Source organism: Cibotium barometz, chromosome 2 (assembly GCF_041138505.1).
Source record: "Cibotium barometz isolate CiBa-2024 chromosome 2, ASM4113850v1, whole genome shotgun sequence".
NCBI classification, from domain to species: domain Eukaryota; kingdom Viridiplantae; phylum Streptophyta; class Polypodiopsida; order Cyatheales; family Cibotiaceae; genus Cibotium; species Cibotium barometz.
Window position 1 is genome coordinate 18,176,095 of NC_141047.1, and position 19,558 is coordinate 18,195,652.

Below are 19,558 nucleotides of genomic sequence, written 5' to 3' on the forward strand. Positions count from 1 at the left end.
CAGATTTGCAGGGTCGAAAGGCCAGATGGGCTGAGATCCTTCAGGAGTATGATTGCAAACTACGCTATCGCAAAGGACGTTACAATATTGTAGCTGATGCCTTGAGTCGTATGCCGGAGATTAATTCGCTGCTATTCACAGAGTTGAAAAGCGAATTGTTAGAATCTTTACGAGGCAAATGCAAGCAGGATTCAACATACTCAAAGGTGTGGAATCATGTTCAAATGAGGGGTCCCTCTCACTCAAACGGTAGTGTTTCCAGTTCTTCCACACATGGTTCTTCTTTATCACAAGATGAACTACAGCGATGGAAAAACTTTTCCATCGATGATGGATACTTACTCCACAAGGGGAGAGTTTGTGTTCCATTGGACTTAGACACTAGGCGCCAAATTCTTTTTGAGTGTCATGATAGTCCAAGTGCAGGTCATGCGGGCATTCGCAAAACGTATGCTCTCGTAAGAAAGCATTTCTATTGGCCTGGACTTCACAAGGATGTTACTGACTATGTTCTGCAGTGTCAGAAGTGTCAAGTGAACAAAGCAGAACGTCTTAAAGCTGGCGGGTTACTGCATCCATTAGAGATTCCTGACGGAAAGTGGGAAAGTATATCTATGGATTTTATAACGGGCTTGCCCACAACGAATCGTGGACATGATGCCATTTGGGTAATCGTGGATCGATTAACCAAGCTTTGTCGGTTTGTGCCTACTAAGAAAACAGTTACAACTCCAGAATTGGGACGCCTTTTCGTGGAGAATGTTTACCGACTTTATGGCTTACCATCCAATATTGTCAGTGATCGCGATCGCAAGTTTAACAGCCATTTTTGGCGAGCAGTATTCAGTAAGTTGGGTACTATGTTGAACCTTAGTACAGCTGATCATCCGCAGACAGATGGTCAGACTGAACGGGTTAATCAAGTGCTGGAAGATATGCTTCGGGCATATGTCAGCAAAAAACAATCTGATTGGGAGTCTTATTTGCCTATTCTTGAGTTTGCTTACAATAGTGCAAAGCATGTCTCGACAGGCTTTAGCCCTTTCATGTTGATGTATGGTTTTCAGCCACGTTCACCAGTGTCGGTGGGACTGGCGAATGAGAAAATCAGTCAGGTTAAGGATTTTATCCAAGACCATATGGATATGTTGCGCCTTGCACGATTAAATGTTCGTCAAGCGCAAGATCGTTACAAGAAGTTTGCGGACCAGAAACGTAGGCCACTTCACTTTCAAGATGGTGATTGGGTGTTTCTGAAGGTACCAGAAAACTCCATCAGTTTAAAAACGGGTCCCGTACCAAAATTGTCGCCCCGATTTTGTGGACCGTTTAAGATACTCAAGAAGGTGGGCCCAGTAGCCTATAAACTTGAGTTACCAGCACATTCCAAGGTTCATCCCATCTTTCACGTAAGCCGTTTGAGGAAACGCCTTATGGGTCATGAAAGGCCGGTGGATGATTCTTTCTTGGTAGAATATGTGGAACCCCCAATACTGCCTCATGAACCAGAAAGAGTATTGGATTATCACATGTTACGTACTCGCCACCAAGTTCGGAAACAAGCTCTTATCAAGTGGAAGGACCGTCCAGAGGAAGGCTCCACTTGGGAAAACATTAGTGTGATGAGGAAACGTTTCCCCACTCTAATTTCCAATCATTCTTTCATCGGTGTACCTATGGCATCATTGGCAACCAGAATGCTCACCACCTGTCCACTCAGGGGCCTTTTCGATAGTTCCTAGCTCATAGTACCCGGAAATATATTCACTTATAAAAATCCAGATATACTCTCCGTTGAAGATCAGCAAGATGAACCAACAGATCCATATAAAAGAGCCATGGACTCATCCCTTGAGAACCAGCAAGGCAAATCAACTAGATCCATGCCCGAGTTCAGAAAAACAACTCTAACACCTTGTTCCATTTTCTTCCTCGACGCACGCGTGGGTATCTTCGGTGACCCAGAGCCCGAGCACCGTATGGTCAGCACCCTCTAGGATCCTTTGCAAGTCACCTAGCGCTTCACTCATAGGCCGCTTCCTTGGTCCCTCATCCATCGTACAGCTCACCATTTAAATCGAACCGAGGCTGGTCAAGACCTCGGCTAACCTTGCTACGCGAGACGTCCTTCATTGACTCTCCGTCCTGTTTGCAACTTTATCAATTTGGTCTCCCCATGACCTCATTCACAAGATGGTTAGAATGCTTTCCGAGCGTTCTTGACATAAATTAGTCATTTAAAAACAGTTTCTAACGAACTCTCATCTTTCCACATTGTTCCACATCAATTCACATTGCTTAATCCACATCCAATCATATGTATTTCCATCGTCCTTCATCCATTCTCATCTAGTCACATCATATTACATCTCATCGCATCTATCCTCATCACATCTCATCCATTCATATCTACCCATATCCATATCACATCACATCACATCCATTCACATCTACCCATATCCACATGACATCACATTACATCCATTCACATTGCATCTTATCCATTCACATCTATCCTGATTCACATCACATCCATTTCATATCACATCTCATCCATTCACATCTATCTCGATTCACATCACATCACATCACATCACATCACATCACATCTCATTCATTCACATTTATCCCGATTCACATCACATCACATCACATCTCATCCATTCACATCTATTCACATCACATCACATCCATTCACATTGTATCTCATCCATTCACATCTATCCCGATTCACATCACATCACATCACATCCATTCACATCACATCTCATCCATTCACATGTATCACATCACATCGCATCACATCACATCACATCACATCACATCACATCATATCCATTAACATCACATCACATCACATCACATTCACATTCACATTCACATTCACATTCACATTCACATCACATCTCATTCATTCACATTTATTCGGATTCACATCACATCATATCACATCCATTTCACATCACATCACATCCATTCATATCAAATCTCATCCATTCACATCTATTTACATCACGTCACATCCATTCACATTGCATCTCATCCATTCAAATCTATCTTGATTCACATCACATCACATCACATCACATCCACTTCACATCACATCACATCCATTCACATCACACATCATATCACATCACATCCATTCACATCACATCACATCTCATCCATTCACATATATCACATCACATCCATTGACATTGCATCTCATCCATTCACATCACATCACATCACATCCAATTCACATCACATCCATTCACATCACATCTCATCCATTCACATCTATTTACATCACATCACATTCACATCCATTCACATCCATTCACATCCATTCACATCTATTTACATCACATCACATTCACATTCACATCTATTTACATCACATCACATTCACATCCATTCACATCTATTTACATCACATCACATGTCATCCATTCACATCTCATCGCATCCATTCACATCCATCTCATTCATTCCATCCACATCACATCACATACATCCCATCCACATCACATCACATACATCCCATCCACATTACATCATGTCCACATCTCATTCTCATCCATTTACATCACATCACTTCCTTTCACATATCATCACATCTCAATCTCATCTCATCACATTCACATCCACATCCATTTACATCACATCACATCCCATTAAGATTCATGGGATTTACAAAAATCAATTCTACCCATATTTTCCAACAATGCTCAAAATTCCACTTTTGATAAATACACATAATTTGAATTATATTATGCTAAAAATTTCTCTTTTTCCATTTAATTTCTTAGATCTCAAATATCATGGAAATTCCTCTTTTTGAATTTAAATGATTAAATTTCAATTGTCATGGAAATTCCTCTTTTATCATAAAATAAATTTATATAAAATTCCTCTTTTCTTTAGTAAAAATATCCATTATTTCAAATATGCCAAGAATTCCACTTTTACCATTTAAATGATTGAATTCCAATTATCATGGGAATTCCTCTTTTATCATTTAAATTTTCTCATGCATAAAATAAACTTATCTAAAATTCCTCTTTAAATTAAATATTCATTATTTTAATATACCAAAATTTCTCTTTTTCTATTTAATTACATGGATCTCCATTATCATGGGAGTTCCTCTTTTTGCATAAAAATAAGAATACCAAAAATTCCTCTTTTCTTTAATTAATTATTTATGCATAAATACTAAAAATTAGTTTCCCATGAATTTGATGAAAATCATTATTTTAGCATAGGATGTCCAATCCTAGAATATGGTAGGAAATCCTATTTTCACATTATCCATAAAAATGAGTTATGTATTAGTTTCTCAAAATTCGTTTGCTATTACTGATAATTTTTAATATTTCTAGAAAGAATAAGACTTTGTAATACAATTAGGATAGAATAACTATCCTTAGACTTAAATCCAATTCATGGAATTAAATCATAAGTTTACCATAATTTTATTAGCATAAAAGAATAAAAAGTAATTTTCTTAATCTCTAGCTTAACCAGCTTAGAGATTGATTTTGAATTAAGAATTTATCAATGAGAAGCATTCATTTGCTAAAGAATTAGTCATAGGAATGACTATTCATTTGGGGGGAGAGAGAGATATACATAAAAAGCATCCTAATTAAGCATAAAAACTAATTTTTTTGTGATTAATCATTAGAATTCTTATAGAAAGCTTGATTTGCATTGAAACAATTAATTTGAAACTTCTAAAGCTTGAGAGGGGTTGAGAAGTGAAATCTTTTGATAATATTAATGAAAACCATGAAATTACTTTTTACCTGGCTTGCTTCTTTATCTTAGAAGGAAACTTCTAAAGCTTGAGAGGGGTTGAGAAGTGAAATCTTTTGATAATATTAATGAAAACCATGAAATTACTTTTTACCTGGCTTGCTTCTTTATCTTAGAAGGAAGCCCCCAACCAATCAATTGGTTTAGTATGTTGAGAAGAAAGCTCCAAGGATTGTTGAAGAGAGAGAGAAGCTCCAATCTCTCCAAAAGTAGAGGATTTTTAAGGGATAATAGAAAATATCATTATTTTAATGTAATACTGGCATGTTATAGTTCACATATTTTTTTACAAAAGGCTAAGGATCTATTTATAGGTGAGGGAGGCCACTAACCAAGTCCAAGTGGATTCTAGAATTTTCCAGGTTTAGTTTGATTCAATTTGGACAAGATTTGGACCAGTTTGGCTCCCTTTTTGATTTGGTTTGATCCAGGAGAGAGGAGAGATAAAAATATCACAATTTTTTTGATTTGGTTTGATCCAGGAGAGAGGAGAGATAAAAATATCACAAATTTTTTGAATTAAAAACTCATCCACATGTGTGAATCAGGCGCCTACCTCAAGAGTCTCCCCCTCCTTACCAAGGTGTCAAAAATTCATCATTTCTCCAAAATATCTCTTTTTTTTGGTATTATCTCTTAATTTTTAACTAATAAACCTTGTACTCAGTCAACTCTTCATCTTATGCGAGCATTTACTCATTTTTGGGTATTTTCTTTTATTGGTTAGATTTATCTCATCCCAACACTTGGATTAATCCTATTGGCCCATAGGAACCTTAATTGGACCATAATCCAGAAATTTCTGAAAATCTAGACCCTTAGGCTAAGGTCCCTTATATCATTTTTAATTGATTCCTAATGCACATTGGAAAGTTCATTTTGAACTTCTGTTTCAGGGGAAACCATTTTAGACACTAGGAGGATTTTTATATCCGAAGATATCTCAATTTTGGATTACCTCTCTCAAGGCCAAAACAGGGTAAAACAAGATCGTTCTTCTATTTCAGAGAGGGGAATAATTACAAGAACAGAAGGGGAGGTTCTTACACTTTTACACCTCAAAAGCTGGAGGGAGGAATTGTAACGCCTCCGCTACGGCTGCGTCTTCCTCAAGCCGCCATAGCCTAGGCGTGGAGAAGAAGAGAGGGTGGAAGTCGGTTCACCTCCCAACCATATAATGACGAGTTAGGGTTTCTCGTTGGGTTTTATACCAAAACCCTGGCCTGTGTCCACACCTCCTAGCCCGGCCGCCCATCTTACTTAAGAGCCGTGCTAACTTAGATGTGTACACACATGGACCAAACCCTAACGCCCATTAACCCCTGAACCCCGCTAGCACTAATAATACTCTCGAGACTCCGAAAGCTATTAACTTATGCTAGGGTTCGACTTCCGTAGGACCATAGTCCTGACATTACTCCCCCCTTCGAAAAGAGTTTTCGTCCTCGAAAACAAAAGTGGGGAAACGTTTCATTAGGGAAAATTTGGACTCAAAAAGGGGCCTTGTAAGAGATCCCTTGGGATGGTGATGTGGACAAAGCAAGCCAATAAATCCACATATAATATTGGAGGGCACGTGCGTCGTTTTTGAGTTCTTTATTCCATTAACTGACATGTAGGGTGTTTTTTAATTCAAAACAATGCATCTTGAGTATAGTTTTTTATTCCCACTATGGTGCCTTATTTTATTGAAAAAAGACACCACTCTCTTTCTTCATTACACTTTTGAATGTAACGAAGCCAACTCTGCTAACCGAACTTAGTCCCTGCAACCCATCATCTTGCATTGTCTCCCTCATTGTCTTCCCGATTGCACAACCACTACCACTCCAAATCCGAGTTTTTTTGAGCGGGAGGTTTTTGATTTTCTCTTCTTCTCAAGGCGGCAAGTTTTGAAAAAGGATGGAAAAGTATTTGTTTTTCATGCGCCATACCTGCATGTGCATGAATAACAATTCCATTTCTTACCTTTTTCAAGTGAGGGTTGTGCTTACAAGTACTCTGTACATTTGGGTTCATCCAGGATACCAACAAGTTTGTTTGATGGACAAGGAGGTATTATTTAGTGATGTTGTCTTTTGGTTTTAATGAAGCAATCTTCTTCACGGGAGATAAGTGTAATATCTAAGGTTTTTTTTGGTTAAAGTGTGAGTTCATTATGCTTTTTGGTGTTGTTAAAGCACAGAACAATGCAATGGAACCTGTGCAGCAAAAGAGGAAAAAGGTGGACATCCACTTCCAAGTAGAACCCGATTATGCTCCCTGCTGTAAAAGAAATTGGTCTAGGCCAGCATGCGAAGCCCGCATTACTGAGCTTCGAAATGAAGGAAAGAAAAACATGGACCTTTGGTTGGATGGTAGTATTTACCCACCAGATCCAACCTCCTCTCAATCTCCATCATTCTTTGGGTTGACAAGTTTCTTCAAGTTTGTGTGTGAGGGTGAAAATGGATTGCTTGGGTATTGCAAAAGACTGTTTGGCCAATGTCAAAGTATCTTTGAAAGACATTTGAGTGATAGAGATGCCAGGATAAAAATGCTTGAAGGTGCGAATTTTTACTTGGCATCGATCACAACAGCTTTGCAAGCTTCAAACGAGGACAAGGCAAAAGTTTGTGCTGGGTTACAAAAAGAGTTTGATCATTTGCAGCAGACTATTTGTAAGATGCAGGACACTATAAAGGAGAAGAATGAAATTTTGGCAGTTCGAGAAATCAACAATTTCACATTGGAGAGTGAGAATGCACACCTTCGAAAACAACTTGAAAAGTTCAACAGAAAATTGCAATATTTGAAAGACACGCCATTAGGTGCTCGATTACGCAAGAGAAAGATCAAACCATTGGAAGAACTCAATGTTGGAGGTGGCCAATGGAAGCGTCGTGTAAAAGCTTGCAGGTATTGGGATCTATAATTTCTTTGAGCTTAAATTTCTTTGAGCACTCACTTTCATTTTCATCTTTAGTTCCTTTCTTGGAGATGAGGGATTGGGTGTGGGGGTGGTATAGTTAGATGAATGGTGGACTGAAATAGCTATCGTTGTTGCTTCAGGATGGTAACAGATGTTGTGGGTCCAAAAGAGCAAGGTTCTGATATATTTGGCAAAGTTCTGACAAGAGACATCATGGAGTCAGCAATACAGCATCCTAAGTTTGCAAGACTTCGATCAGACATAGCAAAGCAATCCTTGCAAGAGGTGAGTGAAGCATTCACGCCTGCAGATGCACAAGGTATATGTGACATGGCTGGTATAAGCACAAAGTCTTACAGGATGTTGTTTAATAAAGTAAAAGAGGGTTTCAATTGCAAGCTTGGAAAAAAGACAGTAATTCCCATTCCAAAACCATTTCACGTAAACAAAGCTCGAAATATTCTCAACTTGGGAATGGTCGAACTTGTTGGAGAGCCTTGTCACGTGTCTAGCACATTGACAGTGACTAAAAAGAGCGGGGAACAGAAAATTATAGAGCTTACTGAGTTCAACAATTTCATCATGGATGTTCGTAAATTACAAATGGCTATGGTGAAATTTTATGACATCAGTGTACATGAGTGCAATGGAAGGCTGAAATTTGTTTTGAAACTTGATGAGAGTGAGGTGATCAAAGGACAGAAGCTGGAAAGGGTTAGCATTACTTTAATGAACAGAGCTTTGGATGCAAGTATCAGTAATGCTGATGAGAAGCACTTTAGTGTACAATCCGAAAATGAGATTTGGTGGCTGGCTGCATTTGAGGTGACGTGCTATCCATTTTTAAATAAAGAATATTATGTTGCTATCCTCTTGTTATGATGTTGTAGACAATCTAATAGTTGTTGTTAACAGGTTCCAACAGAGACCCATGAAATTCTGAAGTGGTACTTCAACCAGACTGAGCTTCCTTCCACTATCCAGCAGCAGTCGAATGGCGAAAAGCTTTATGTAGAAGGATATGGTGAATATGAGGTTGAATGGCACCTGGCTGCAGATCTTAAAACCTTGAAATGCATGTTTGGTATTTCCCAAGGAGCAATGGCCAAGTATCCTTGCCTGTATTGTATGACCGAACGAGGTGTCTCCAAAGGAGGAAAAGAGAGAGAATGGAAATGCCCAAATGCAATCAGTAATAGGCGTGAACCCCCAAATCGTGATGCTCCAGGAGTGGATCCTACTTGGGATCCAATTCTTCCTATCCCTTTGATCAGAGTTCATATTTGTGTTTTGCATGCGCTGGTTAGAATAATTGAGAAACTAGTCTACATGTACATCGAATTTTCATGGAATATGAAACCAGCAGTAGAGAGTGAAAGAACTATTAAAAAAATAGAGCAAGTGCTTTCAGATGCAGGTTTACATTGTGGTCAAGTGAAGATTGAGAAGGACTTGAGAAGATCAGGGAAGACCGGAAATGTTCCTAGCAAACCATGTTTTGGAGGTGCAAAAGCCAGAAAGTTCTTATCTAATCATACCCAGAGAGGTCATCTGGGTACAGATTTTGAGGTGTGGAGGAAGCTTCATGCAGCTGTACCTGACCGAGGCTCTTCAGGACAAGCAAGGGTGGCAAAGGCCAAAGCGTGGTTGGCGCTTGATCGCCTAGCACCTTTGTTGCAAAAAGCAAGGTTTGAAGATGGGGATGTTGAGAAATTTGAGGCAGTTGTGACAGAGTTCTACACTAGCTATGAAAAGGCATGGGGTGCGACAAACTTGACACAATACATGGTTATTACTTGAAAACCTACAGCTTTGAGTATTTTTTGTTGTTCAAAAAATATTGTACGATACTAAATGTCTTGTTGTTGTTGAGCATTTGTAGCACATTTTGCATGCACATGGAACCTTCTTTGCGGAAGAGTTTGGAAGCCTTGGGATTTGGTCTACCCAAGGCATGGAAAGATCTCATTGGCAAGCACGTTGTGCCTATCAAAGGGCCACTCAACATGGAGGAGGAATAAAGAAAAGTAATCCCATGAAGCAACTATGTCAGTGGTGGTATAGGCGGATTCAAGTGAGGGCTCGTGTGAAGATCAAACATGCTGAATCAGCTGTGTCATGTGCAATAAGAAAGGTTCAGGCTGAACGGAGACGTTCAATATATGTCTCCTCACAGGGAAAGCAGAATCATGCTGAATGGCTAAGACAACGACAAAGACAGGGCAGAGTGTGGAAGAAAATTGATCATTGAAATATATATTGTAAAACAGTGATGTAACTGAGAAAGATTTTAAAAGAACAAGAGCTTTCATCTATGTCCCATATAAATGTTTCCAATATATATACATTTCATAGTTTGCAATGGTAAACAAGAAGAGTATTGAGAAATATGACGAAACTTCTGAGAAACTGGAACAATCTAAATTTGTTAATCTTGATCAGAGACTTCCCCCAGCCGAGCCTTTTTTGTTGACGTTTCTGCATCATCTTCTTCATCCTCTATTAATGGCACAAGAGGGACCATTGGTCTTGCTGTTCTAAGAAGATGCTTCTTCCCGCAATCACTCAACAGATTGGGATCTGTGATTCCACATGCCAACCCGTAAGCAGCATATGTTAAATAATATTTACATCTTAACGAATATACTCCAGGTCCCTCTCCAAAAATTCGAACAGCTGCTTGCCGCTCCAGAAGTATTGCCTTGTTTGCATTCAGCCTTACGTGGTAGCCACCTAAATACCTGGATAAAGTCTTTATCGCCATCAGAGGAAAACTGGCGTTGTCCTTCGAGTAGCTAGCGTGGAATATCACAATTTGAGGGAATTTTAGGCGGTGTATATATGTTCCTAGTGTCGAATCGTGGCCCAATCCCGCCATACGCTTGCCTGAAGCACGTTTGAGGAATGTGTCTTCATATATTTCCAACTGAAAAAATAAAGGAGCATTAGCCAGAAACAACATCACCAAACATTTCAGGACAAAGTTGATAAAGCCAAATCCAGAACAAAAAAAAACTAACCTCTTGGTTCTCATCTGCTTCAAGCAAGGCGTCTTGCCATAAATTGGTGCTCGAACTAGGAACGTTTTCCGCTGACTTGTTTGGCACATCCCTACACCCTCCCATGTTGGTGATATTCAATCTGTCCCTTGCTTCTTGTAGCTCTTCCTCTGTGGCATCTTTTCCTTCATATCTAAGGGCATCAGCATAGATCATATTTAGTGTTGCTGCAGCAGAAAGGAACTCAGTGTCTTTTATATGGCTATCCACTAGTAGGTACTTGTCTATACCATCATCATCTACAAAATTGTCATCGACCTCCAGATTCTGGGCTATGAAAGCTATGCACTGATCTTCCCTTAAGTTAAATACACGTTGTATGTCTGTCAGCAATATATATTCTGAATCTCCTACTTGGTAGGAGGGGAGTAATGGCGTTGGAATGGGGGAGGAGTCATCTGATTCAATCACAAGCTGACCTACATCACTGTTTTGTTCTCTAACTGCCTCAATATCAACCACCGAACTAAGCTTCCTCTCTTCTTCAACATTGAACTCCTCAATGACATGAGGAGTGTCCTCCTCTTCAGCAGCATCCTCAGCGGTGGGACTTGCCTGACGAGAAATCGTGTCTTCACTTTCAATTTTTGCAAGCGGCTCTGTACCTTCTTCATCTGTTAATTGCACGTTCATGTGCAAGAAGCATAAGAAGGCGTAGGAGTATTCCATCAAGCGGCACTTTCTTTTGTGAAAAGGGCAAAGCAAGGCTCTCTTCTTGTCACATGGCACCTTGTGCCAATCCCTGTTTAACCTCTGCTTCTTATCCGGCGAAACCTTGAGATTAAAATGAATGTGACTTTTCCCATCAATCATCATTGGTTCTTCATTTGTGAGCTCGTCAAACTCTTGCTTTGCCTCTTCGAAGTATCCATGATGGCTAGACAATGTTTCCTCCAGAGAAAAATCGCTATTGAACATCAACGAAATTGCAGGGTGCAAATCATGATGTCGACATTTGTACAGGAAGTCATATAATAGAGTTGCAGGAGTTTCTTTGATCTCTTCGTCCACATCAAATTCGACTTGAACTTGCGACATGGCTGAATTCAAGTCTGTAGAAAAGACATGGAAAATATTAGTGCAGGCAATGAATCAAGAGACAGTCGATCTTAAACAACAAATCTCTGTGGTGTAAATGGATTCAACATAACGCGAGAGGAGATGCCAGAGGAATGCAGGTATTCCTCCTCGCATTGTAGTGAATCTATTTTTCCTAACGCAAATAAAATCACAGCTAAGTCAAGGACCTCTTAATCGATTCACCATAATGCGAGGAGGAGTATTGTGCTTCCTATGGGACCTTCGCTCGCGTTGTGGTGAATTGATTCACCGCAATATGACGACTTTATCATCCTTTGGAAACGCCTCTAACGTTATGGTGAATTAAAAATAAAGATAGTTCTCCAGTACCCATACTGAGAGAGGAGGTGTCAAACGAATTAAAATACTCTTCTTCGCAGTCAATTCACCGTAAGGCGAGGAGTCATAGGTTTTCAATTCACCTTAACGCGATGAAAAGACAAAGCAAGTAGTTCTCCTCGACTGAAACCAAAACAACGAAATAACAAAAGAAGAAAATGTAAATGGATTCAACATAACGCGAGAGGAGATGCCAGAGGAATCCAGGTATTCCTCCTCGCGTTGTAGTGAATCTATTTTCCCTAACGCAAATAAAATTGCAGCTAAGTCAAGGACCTCTTCTCGCGTTATGGTGAATCGATTCACCATAATGCGAGGAGGAGTATTGTGCTTCCTATGGGACCTTCGCTCGCTTTGTGGTGAATTGATTCACCGCAATATGACGACTTTATCATCCTTTGGCAACGCCTCTAACGTTATGTTGAATTAAAAATAAAGATAGTTCTCCAGTACCCATACTGAGAGAGGAGGTGTCGAAAGAATTAAAATACTCTACTTCGCAGTCAATTCACCATAACGCGAGGAGTCATAGGTTTTCAATTCACCTTAACGCGATGAAAAGACAAAGCAAGAAGTTCTCCACGACTGAAACCAAAACAACGAAATAACAAAAGAAGAAAAAAGCACAAAGGAGATAAAAATACCAGGAAAACGAATTGTACACAATCGTCGCAGGAGATGGAGATGAAGGAGGTTGGAGGTTTGTCTTTGACGTTGGATACAGGAGGATGATTGATGAAGGAGGGTTGGAGGAGATAGTCAGTCGTTGATGGAGATGAAGGCCGTTGGTGGGATAAATGAGAGGCAATAAATGAGATGAGTATCCTAGAAAATCCGTCTTTAATGCTACGCAACACGTCAGCGCCACGTTTTCAACCGCCATTCCATGATTGCCACGTGGCATCCCGCCGTGTACCTAGCAAAAGAGGCAATAAATGAGATGAGTATCCTACAAAATCCGCTTTTAATGCTACGCGACACGTCAGCGCCGCGTTTTCACCCGCCATTCCATGAATGCCACGTGGCATCCCGCCGTGTACCTAGCACGTGTACAAGGTATAAAGTTTAATCAAAGCCCTTTTTAATGCTATACGACACGTTAGCGCCGCCTAGTCGCCCTGGCAGCCCGCCAGCACGTGTGTTCGCTCTAAAGACTAATCAAAGCCGTTAATCACGCCACCTTTTCGTCCTCTTATCGATTTTGCCTTGTCCGTCCTCCTGCTTGCCTCCAGCTGACTTCCGACTACCGCCACAGTACTGAGCCGACTTTCCAACACCTGCACGACAGTCTCCATCCATTCACAAGCAAGAAATGTAAGTTTTTGTATAATACTTGATTGTTTTGTAAGTTTCTTGTATATTGCTTGTTTGTTTTGTTTTTTCTTCGACTGTTTGCCCTGTGCCATTGTTTATTCTTCGACTGTTTGCCTTCTGCCGTGGTGACTCGATTCACCTTAAAGCACACGACGGGCCATTAGAATCTCAATAAGCTCCATGTCTTATGGTGGATCGAATCACCAAGGGAGAAGGCAAACGTAAGAGATTCGCGAAAATCGATTCACTATAACGCGAGGAGGATTGTTTTGCTTTGACTGGCCCTTAGACTCGCGTTATGGTGAATTCACCATAACGCATGACCAAAGGGCAAAGGATTCACGATAATCCACCTCTTATTGGTGTCAATTAAATCACCTCCTACACGACAGTCTCCATCCATTCCCACTCATAGAATGTGATGAAAGTGTAATACTTGATTGTTTTGTGTTTCTTGTATAATACTTGATTGTTTCGTTTTTCCTTCGACTGTTTGCCCCTGCCGTTGTTTTCTCTTCGACTGTTTGCCCTCCGTCATGGTGATTCGATTCAGCGTAAAGCAGACGACGAGTCATTAGAATCTCAATACTATTCTATGTGTTATGGTGAATCGACTCACCAAACTGCTAGACGGAAAGGTAAGAGATTCGGGAGAACCCTCCTCCCGTTGTAGTAGATCGATTCACTATAACGCGAGGAGGATTATTTTGATTTGACTGGCTCTTAGTCTCGCGTTATAGTGAATCAAATCACTTTATGGCAAGATCGAAGTTCAAATAATGCACGATAATCCGCCTCTTATTGTTGTCAATGAATTCGCCATAATGCGAGAAAAATTATTGTGCTTCTGTGGACCTTCATCTCTCGTTATGGTGAATGGATTCACCATAACGCGAGGAAGTGCATATTGCTTTCTTGGCCCCCCTCTCTCGCTTTATGGTGAATTGTTAATCGTGTACTACTGAATAGCAAAGTTTTCTGCTTTTTCTTGCGTTTTCAGATGGCTCGTGTAAGGCATACAGCTAGACCAATTGATAATGCAGCTCCCTCATCTACTGGGAAGAAGATGGGCGTTCTGAAAGCCTCAAGATCAAGAAAATCAAGTAGTCCTTCCCGATTGTCCAAAACGCAGCCTAGACTCAGGCGTTTCGCAGAGCATTCGGCAGCCCTGCGAGAAATCAAAAAGTTTATGAAGCACCCGACAGCTGCTATTCCCAGATTGCCTTTCCAGAGGCTTGCCAGGAGAATTTGTGAGCAGAATGGAATTTTGTTTAGGTGGAAGGCATCGGCCTTGTTTTGCTTGCAAGAGGCCACAGAAGATTGGATGATCGAATTTTTTTTGGATAGTTACGTTCTTGCTGCCCACGCACACAGGGTGACAGTAATGGACAAAGATTTTTTCAGCCTTATAGCCCTTCGTTTCAGATACGATAAGTCACTTAGACCAGTTACGTTTACTGATGAACGAATGTTACAAATTTTGGATGTCCGGCCTGTACAAAAAGTGAGAATTGAAGAGGTGACCGAGGGAGGTCCAGATCATGAGCATCAGACTCGGGCAAATTTAATGACAAGCGCTCAAAGGGAACATCAAGCTGCAATGCTTGCATTGCAAGCAAAAAGGGAAAATGTTCGAGCACTCCACGCCATGAATCGGGAGGCGCTGCAATTTTTGTTGCCGGAGTTCTATGTACCCTTTAATATTAGAGGGCATAGATGTTATTTCCCGATTCATGCTGAAGAAATCAACATTTTGTTTGATCCCAAAACTGAAGTCAACGACAAAGTGCTCAGATGTGTTTTAAGGTATACTCTTTTCTCTGTCCTCCCACAATTTTTCATTCTTGGCTCTTAAAGTTGATGCCTCACTCTTGATATGTTTCCTTGTGAAGTTTTGTTATTTCGCTATTGCCCGAGGATGTACAGCAACGAGTGTTCCAGATTGATTCACTGGTCTCAACACTGTTGCTAGAAGAGTCAGTTCCGTACCTCGATGTGCTGAACTGGTTTCGGGAGGTCCAGCTGGACGATGCCCGAGTATTTTTTTTGGCATATCATGAAAAGTGAGTTTGTCTCTCTCTCTCTCTCTCTCTCTCTCTCTCTCTCTCTCTCTCTCTCTCTCGCATGATGTTTATAGGAATCACCGTACACGAGTTATATAGTGCTTCCTTTGGATTGAAACTAATAGAATTCTATTGTGCAGTTCCCATTGGAGTCTTCTACTAGTCGACGTGCAAGAAAATGTCATTTACCTTGCAAATTCGACATCTGGTGCCCATGGAAATGTTTTGCTGTAAGTAAAAATCATTAAGATACATATTATTGTTTGAGTTAGAAGTCCGGATTGATCAGGATAATGATTGATCTCTGTTTACAGTGGAGTCAGGAAACTAATGGCAGCTTACGAGAGCCTCAGCATGGACATCGACAGCCTGGATCGATCGACCATCCGTAGGGTTAGTGTCCCCAAACAAGAAGATGGCTACAGCTGTGGGTGGAGGGTTGCACTTAATGCAATGTTGCTGCTACGAAGCATTTTTCAGCTCCCTTCAGAGGATGTAAGCATTTTCAGCTCCCATACGCATTTGTGCGCCTGTTTATCTTCTTATATATTGTCATGTTGATCTTATTTATGTCTTGATGAATTGTGATGGCAGTTTCCATCAATGTCTCGCTACGTGGACCTAGACGTCCAAACGTTTAGGGAGGAAACGATTGCGAAATTGATCGAGGTCGCTGAAGTTATGCCTCCAGACGGGCCAGTGGACTTCATCCCGCCCAATCCACGAGGGGGGATAGGCCCCCCTGAGCCTCTTACATGGGCTCCATACTTGGGAGAAGAGCCCTGGCTCCATCCTGAAGCCGATACCTATGGGTTCCAGCCATAAATAGTTTTTTCCTTCTTCCAACAAATGTACGTTTAAGCTATACATGTATTGGAGGGAGAACATCAAATGTAAATACACTTATCATTTGAAAATCAGAGGATCAAATTTGCTACTGTGTTCCTTCACTGCTTGCTTTCTTACTTTAAGCCTTTTTTTGTGTACATAAAAATTCAATTGGGGAATTCTTGCCTTCATTACATTGTTTTAAACAATAAAGCATTACAAAAGCAATGTTCTGAATAGATAAGTTTATTGCATATGGAAAATACATTGTCACCGTATACATGGTCACATCATATATCTTCTAGTGCCTCCAATTCATGTGGGGCTGCAACATCTTTACAAATGATCTGATGCTCTCTTCTTTTACTTAGCTTCCGACCATCGAGCTTGAAGCAAAATTGATCTGGAGGATTCTGAATAGCTACTTCTAATTCCTTCCTAACATATTCGAGAGTCCAATTCTCTTCCACTTCCAATGTCAAAGATGGGTGACCCTGTCGAATCATAACTATATCTATCAAGCAAGAGTGGCTGCCATCTCTTGTATCTTGGTCCATGCTTTCCCAGTTGTTGTTGATCCATCGCCACCTTCTATAAGTAAATGACATGCACAGATGTTGCCTGGCAATATAGTATCTGATTCCAAAATATCATTAGGATAATTTTCCGAGTATAATCAAATAAGCGTTGTAACTGTTTCACAAAAATACATTTTAATGTTTTAACACTCACCGAAATGCAATGTCGGAGGTGTTCAATCGACATTCGATCAAATCATCTCCCTTTGATGATTTCACTCTCCAACCTTTGTCAAACAAATGATCAAGCCAGACTTCATCTACATCTTTGCACACAAAAGTTGTTCTAGTTTTTCTCAATTGTTTACAATCAGAAAATAAATGAACAAAGCATGCAATTGGAACAAACAAACTTAAGTGCACATTTCTTGCACCAATGCTAGGCTTCATAGCACATTTAATATCATTAAACATTTTCGTCCTGTATGACTCTATCACTTCTGTGTCAAGCAATGGCCACTCCGGACTATCAAGTGCGGGCAACGGAATACGTTCCAACTTTCCATGTCGACTCGATTGAGTGGGCAAGGTATAAAATGAGTCATAGAAATATGTTCTACTTCTTGCGAGATCACTTGGTGCACGACCTTCATATTGAAGTTCCCCCACCTCACCATGTACGACATTCAAGAACCCCGTCAAGCATTGTGCAGGCTCCCACTCCTGAAGGTTGGATGGGTACAAATCTGTGTAAGGCAGAAAAATGTATATCAATCACCTTATTTGCTACGTTGAAATACAAAACACAAGCACTTACAATGTGGTCTGTGTCTTGGAAGTCCTTCCAATGGTCCCACGTTGATCTCTTTTTGCATGAATACATGCTGGATCAACACTTCTTTGACAGTTTTCCCTCCTGGTGCCATCTTAAAGTCAAGGATCCTTCCTTTCCAATGTTTGGCCAAGTCTTCAGATGCCTTTCCCTTCACTCGGTAGTGGCCTTGTTTTCCTGGCTGCATAGTGACCCAAGAGTACTTCCTGTATACTTGGGGAATCCATTCTTCGTTCTCGTCTTTTATGTTATACAACACAACAGATGAGATACTGCTCCTTGCTCGTTTCAGTCCACTTTCGGGTGCCATGATAGAATAACAGACGTATGAGAAAGAAGAAGTAGCAGAAAGTGGATGACTGGGCTAACCGCTTTTGTGGATCAAGGAGGGAGGATGAAATGAGGGACGGTGTGTTCTTTTTGGGCGCCAAAGATGTTTCAAGATTCAAAAGTGGAACCAAGTTGAGGGAATAACCGGGAGAATGTGTATCTATCTATTCCAAGCATTCAAGCTTCATTAGTTCTAGGGGTGGTGGAAAGAATTTTTTAGTGCTCCACGTCTAACACAGGAATGTGGAAAACATTCTTTTATTGTGTTAGTTTCTGACAAAAAAACGGTTTTAAATATTTTAAGACAAGGTGATGGTTTTTTTTAATATTTCATGAAGATAAGAGTTTCTCCACGTTTTGGGTGGGTTTGTACAGAGGTCCCACCACCGGTGAATCTCGTTCGTAGATTACATGTCACTCAATCTATGTGTCTATTATTATATTATTGTTGAAACAGCCCTCTTTTGAGTCCAGAATTTTCCTAATGCCTCATCACACTAATGTTTTCCCAAGTGGAGCCTTCCTCTGGACGGTCCTTCCACTTGATAAGAGCTTGTTTCCGAACTTGGTGGCGAGTACGTAACATGTGATAATCCAATACTCTTTCTGGTTCATGAGGCAGTATTGGGGGTTCCACATATTCTACCAAGAAAGAATCATCCACCGGCCTTTCATGACCCATAAGGCGTTTCCTCAAACGGCTTACGTGAAAGATGGGATGAACCTTGGAATGTGCTGGTAACTCAAGTTTATAGGCTACTGGGCCCACCTTCTTGAGTATCTTAAACGGTCCACAAAATCGGGGCGACAATTTTGGTACGGGACCCGTTTTTAAACTGATGGAGTTTTCTGGTACCTTCAGAAACACCCAATCACCATCTTGAAAGTGAAGTGGCCTACGTTTCTGGTCCGCAAACTTCTTGTAACGATCTTGCGCTTGACGAACATTTAATCGTGCAAGGCGCAACATATCCATATGGTCTTGGATAAAATCCTTAACCTGACTGATTTTCTCATTCGCCAGTCCCACCGACACTGGTGAACGTGGCTGAAAACCATACATCAACATGAAAGGGCTAAAGCCTGTCGAGACATGCTTTGCACTATTGTAAGCAAACTCAAGAATAGGCAAATAAGACTCCCAATCAGATTGTTTTTTGCTGACATATGCCCGAAGCATATCTTCCAGCACTTAATTAACCCGTTCAGTCTGACCATCTGTCTGCGGATGATCAGCTGTACTAAGGTTCAACATAGTACCCAACTTACTGAATACTGCTCGCCAAAAATGGCTGTTAAACTTGCGATCGCGATCACTGACAATATTGGATGGTAAGCCATAAAGTCGGTAAACATTCTCCACGAAAAGGCGTCCCAATTCTGGAGTTGTAACTGTTTTCTTAGTAGGCACAAACCGACAAAGCTTGGTTAATCGATCCACGATTACCCAAATGGCATCATGTCCACGATTCGTTGTGGGC

At 40.6% G+C, this 19,558-nt stretch overlaps 1 long non-coding RNA gene across 1 annotated transcript; it reads left to right on the forward strand.

Moving 5' to 3' along the window:
* Window positions 1-15,334: 15,334 nt before the first annotated feature.
* LOC147640750 (uncharacterized) lies at window positions 15,335-16,242 on the forward strand. The gene is made up of 3 exons (XR_015267444.1): window positions 15,335-15,569; window positions 15,710-15,799; window positions 15,884-16,242. It is a non-coding gene; the product is annotated as an uncharacterized LOC147640750 (long non-coding RNA).
* Window positions 16,243-19,558: the final 3,316 nt, after the last annotated feature.